This window comes from Solanum dulcamara, chromosome 1 (assembly GCF_947179165.1).
Source record: "Solanum dulcamara chromosome 1, daSolDulc1.2, whole genome shotgun sequence".
Lineage (NCBI taxonomy): Eukaryota > Viridiplantae > Streptophyta > Magnoliopsida > Solanales > Solanaceae > Solanum > Solanum dulcamara.
This window is the reverse complement of record NC_077237.1, coordinates 30,159,297-30,165,011: the sequence shown is the minus strand read 5'-3', so window position 1 is coordinate 30,165,011 and position 5,715 is coordinate 30,159,297. Positions and strand designations below refer to the sequence as shown.

General features: G+C 39.7%; 1 pseudogene; it reads left to right on the top strand.

The window, feature by feature from the left end:
- Nucleotides 1–5,119: 5,119 nt before the first annotated feature.
- On the top strand, nucleotides 5,120–5,239 carry LOC129904313 (5S ribosomal RNA; annotated as a pseudogene).
- Nucleotides 5,240–5,715: the final 476 nt, after the last annotated feature.

The following is a 5,715-nucleotide window of genomic DNA, read 5'->3' as shown; positions in this document are numbered from 1 at the left end:
AAACCTGTACCTGTACTTGCGGGCATTTAACACAGCCCCTCCCCCGAAGAAAGGGTTGTCAGTACGACATATGTACTAAGTATGTAAAACATAACATAATTCCACTTGAAGCATATCTGAAGTAAAGAAGCAGGGGCTAAAATATCAAAATTGGAAACCAGTACTTGTACTCTGGGAATTATGAAAGCATGCATGCTCAATTTATACAATATAGCCAGTCCTTTCAGGGATCCGGAGAATCACATCTTTACGACTATCATAGGCCCAGCACCATCACCACCTTATTACAACACATCATCATATATATATACATACGTACCCGGCCCTCTAGTGAGGGGCTCGGTGGACAATATAGTGAGTTGTACACGATAACATACCCGGCCCGGGACTCGATGAAAGAAGGGTTACAGTATACACGAGTAGAGTAGTGAGTAACTATATTCAATTTAAATCATTATAAGAGACTCAAAAAAATAAGAAAGTTAAGCTTTTGTTTGAGGACCCGAGCAACGGTCTAGTCATCTCGAGTATCCTCTAAATGCCATTATAGGCTTCCTAAAAAGTAATCTCGGGGACCCTAGACATGTATTAACATAGGGTCAAATCATTTATAGAATCAAAACACTTTGTTTCGTATAGTCTTCAAGACTTGGAGCCTGTACATTTGGTACTTCTTTAATAAATACAAGTTTCCAAGGAATAGTTCAACTACTACCAGAGTTCGTTTTCAAAAGTAAATAAGAGATATTTAAGAATGAAGTTACTCCGGAGCTCATATCATATTCAGCTTACAACCAAGACAAAGACATGCCCAAAAGAAAAAAGAGAATAAGTTCTATATAGTCTGTACTTTCCTTCAACTGATCTTTATATACATATTTCGTACCTGGTCCATCATGGGCTCGGTGAACCATTATGGCATCATAATCTCATTTTCGTACCAAATACGTATCAAGGGAAATGACAGATAGCTTTCCACCCACTACTATTTAACGCGTAGAAGCCTTACTAGGCAATACTCAATCCTTATAGAAATTCCAATACTAAGCAGTGGATAGGGGTTATGAGGCGTACTTGGAGTTATGGGAATGGAATTATCCTCACATTCCACCCACAATTCACTTAAGGCTAAAACTTGCCAAAAGGAAAGAAAGATAGTTGTACGAACTTATACCAAAATATGCCAAGAGAAAGCTTTACATACCTTGTCTGAGTTACTCCTTTATCCTGCTCGCCTCGTTTCCCTTTGAACCTATTCAACATGGAAGTAATACGAATATCAACCACTTTTAACTTTCCAGAATCTTAAGTTGCACCTTAGCATTCATGGAACCTATTTTCTTGTTCCTCCCCTTAACTAGTTCTTTAATTAGTTAAGGCGTTAATGAAAATTGGGCAGCACCTCCCCTATAATGTGCCCTATCCAAATTTCCAATTAGATCCCTAAAAACTACAGCCAACCAACAACAACAACCTGTGGCATATGTTTAAGCAATTCACACCAACAATACACAATATAAACTATAAACGACTTGCTCAAAAATATGATATCCAAAATAGGGTGTCTAGCCTTTATTTTGTAACACCTTTAATTATACGAAATGAGGGGTCATGTGGTTTACCCCAGAAGCACCTTAACTCTATTTTGAACATATTTAGTCCCCGCATTAACACACCACACCCCTGCAGCAACAACTCACAAGAACAACACTTTACTTCGACGACAATTCAACTATAACGACTACAATTTAGGTTGTCTCCAACGCCAAGCATTGCTATACAACTTTCACGTTTCAAGAAACACACAAGGTGTATAACACACTCCATAACAACACTATAAATTTCAATTTGAAAGGAGAAACCTTACCTTACCCGAATTTGGCCAAAATTGTCAAATCGCAACTCGGAACTTCTTCAAACGCGCTGAAATTGAGTGGGCTGTTAGTGTTACTTCTCCGCTGCCCCAAATTGGAATTTTATTCCATTAAAAACTATTATTTATCCTTGGTATACCCTGCATATTTAATTCACAAAACAAAATCGGGCCTTACCTCTTTCTTAGAGCAAACCCGTAGCTCCCTCCCTTGCCCCTCTACATTTTTCTCTACTCCTTTCTTCCAAGTTTTCAATTGTAAAGATAAAGTTTTGGTTCCATAAACATCGTAAAATACATATATACATATCCGCAAGCTTAGGGAACACCGTAGATAATTAATTCACGGAGGAAAAGTGAAGAACTCACCCTTAATTCTTCCAAACCATAGCTGCCATAGGTACTCTCTTTCTCTCACATTTTCTCTCTATGTTTTCTCTGATTTTTGGATACATAATGACTTAAGAGTCATTAACATACATATATATGGTTCCTTAGGAAGTGACACATGTCAGCCCCTAAGGGTGACACATGTCAAGCCCTTATTGGGCCACAGATCTACACCTAGCCTCTAAGGCTGCCACGTTCCCTTGGTGGGGCCCACCCCTAAGTAGGTGGGTCACCTACTTTACCCTAAGTAGGTGGGTCACCTTCTGCCACATGGCACTTCCCTAGGCTGCCACGTGGCACCTCCTTTTGCTGCCATGTGTTATCTTTTCCTCTCCCCCGTGGGTTCGTAATCTCATTTTGTCTTAAGAGCCTATGTAATACATGCTACACAAGCTTGGTACATACTCCAATAGCTTAACTATGTAGGACTTCTAAGTTAGTAGCTTACGTAGGTAAATCGAGTCCAACGACTCATTACTTATCCTCCAATTCCTCCCGAATTCTTATGACTCCATTTCCAACCTTCTCTACTATGGAGTATCACATTCTCCCTTCCTTAGAGTCATTTGATAGTGTCGTAGCATATCCAGCTCACATGATAATGTCTAAGGAACTTATGAGACATTCCGAGTTTAAAAGTGTGGGGTGTAATATCCTTTCCCCCTTTAGAACATTTGTCCCCGAATGTTAGACAAAACTTCTCTTAGCACTTTATACAAATCATAGGGAGATTATTTATTGTTTCCATAACACCTACTTCTATCCAAGTACTTAATATATGAATTTCAGGAGTTGGGGTTACCTGCTGACGTCGGGAATAGGTGCGAATACCTATGTTTCATGTTCTCTTCAGTTTTCCCGGTCATTCTCTTTCTGGTTTTGGTTTTTCTACCGTATCTTGATGGAAGGCACGTCTTTAGTCCATAATCTTCCAGTTTGCCGATATAAGATAGTGATAGGTTTTTTTTTCACAGGATTCCATCTCCTGGACATCATCTATGGAATATACCGTGGGTGACTCGTCAGTACCCTAGTGAAGCATTCCTATCTAATGGACTGGGCGCATAGTTTCCAAATAAGGTGGTAAGCTCAACTTACCAGCCATGTTGCCCACCTTATGAGAAACTTGATACAGTCTAATATATTTTGGGTTAATTTCTCTTTTCTGGGTGACTCCGTTATGAACATCCAATCATCTATTTGAAATTTGAATGTCGATGTTGATTATCTATATATCATTTCTACCGACTCTGGGTTGTTTGTCAATAGTTTTCTTAATCCTGTTTGGCCTACCAGCTTAGTCTTTTCCCCAACAGGGGGACTTATACACTCTGCCTTATAACATCTTATAGGGGGTTATTTGGATACTGGAATGGTAGCCCTTGTCATAGGAAAACTCAATAATATCATCTCAGTTACTCTTAAAGCCAACCATATAAGCCTGCAATATATCTTCTAATATTTGATAGTATGCTCAGTCTGTTCAGCTGCTCGAGGGACAAACTGGGGTACTAAGATCTACCTGTATTCCCAATCTCTTCTTGGATTGATGTCTAAATGTTAATCATTTTTTAAGTCCTTCTATCTAAGATATTAGCTGGGGAAACCTCACGGAACCTTACTATCTCCATGTTCTATAACTCCACCTAATTTCAGCTGCATAGGTGCTCTTGATTGGAAGTAAATGGGCTGATTCATTAACCTACTCCCAATAGCCCATATGGCACCCTACTTTTACAGAGTATAAAATAGGTTCATAATGACATTGATAATTTGGGAACCGTTAGCCTCGTATAGTCCTTCTCGACTCTTTTCAGAACTTTAACTGGCATTCGATCTTTTAGGTCCTTCTTCCCCTCCTTTTTTCCAATCCTTAGGATTGGCTACTGAATAATGTTGCAGTCCCCTCATATAATGGCTTTCATAGTCATTCTGTGCTTTGTCTGACATGATCTGGTATAATTCCGAAGGAATTTTGGCTTAGAAGCTCACCACCCTATAGTAACCAGCTAGTTCTGCCAATTTTACTTAGACCCTTTCAAAATTTTCCTTACCCCCTCTTGTAAAACTCTAGACACATTATCTTATGTCATTCTTTACCTTTACAAGAATATGAGAGGGTAGAAGAAGTATCCTAGCACTATCTCGTTAGTTCTCATGTTTTACCTTGCCTTTTTCTCCCTTATACTACACTCGATGTTAGGGTAGATCTTTGGTCCAATCGTGGCCATGTCTTACTTCACCCGTAGTACTAATTCCATCTCTATAGTTTGGCTTAACCTATCTTTGCATCTCTTGGTAGTTAATTGCAACTTGGGCTCCTTCTCCTGGGATAATAGCTGGGGGGACTCCGTAAGGTCCTACCACGCCTTTACCCTATAATTTTACACCTTCTCGGCTGAGTAGGTAGCCTTTTATCGATGGAGCAGGGGATAATATTGTTAAACCACAAGTAACATTCCCTCCAGAGTAATCTGACACTGGAGTGCGAAGTGAGTCTTGTAGTCCTGGTCATATTATGGAATTTTCGACCTTAGGTATTACTTTCTGTCATCTGTAAATTACATTGGCTGGTACCCTTACCTTTTGGGTTTTGATTTTTCGCCCTTAGAGTTGGCTTCCAAGTGGTGTTGAAATTCCCTCGCCCACTGGCCCATATAGTCCTTCTGCGGTTTTTCTCTCATTAACTAGTACTATATTGAAGAGCTGTGGCATTTGAGTGCGTCATCAGTTAGAAGTTAGCTAATCTTTCTTGTCTTGCTTAAATCCTTTTTACAATACCCCCAACGTAATGTATAGTATTCCAGGAACATAATCTCATGTCTTTCCTCCGCTGCTAGTTTCGATTCTTCCATCTCGCGTGATCATACCAGCACTAATGCATTAAGTTCCATCAGAATTTCGAAGTTAAGCATGCTGGGGCGAGAGTAATACTGGGATGGGTGACCTCCTTGGGAAGTCTTCGTGTCGCATTTCATTGTAATCCTTTCCATAATGTATGGGGCACTCAACTTAGCTCTAGATTTACCTCAATGTTGTCTCGCGAGTCTTTATGTTTTGCCTTGTCCTTTCCTCTGTTATCTTACAACCAGTATCGGCATAGACCTTTAGCTCCACTATGACCATGCCCCCCCCCCTTTTTTTGGTCATTTTGATTTAACTTCTCCTATTATATTCCCCCCTTTCTGTACGCACCTATTCATTAGGGTGGGATACTGAGTAGCGCTAAAGTTAGTTCATATAGTGACCTTTGGAGCCTCTTTGAGTTTTGGCTATTATTAGCTGGCTTAGCTTTAAAGGAATTTGACATATGAGCTCCCCTATCCTCTATTCACTTTGTGTTCTCCTCAGTTTCTACCACAGGAGGCTTTTTATTCCTTTTTCTTTGGTTATTTATCTATCGCAACATCATTTGCGACTAACTCTATAACCAACATTTTGGCTTTTGGTCT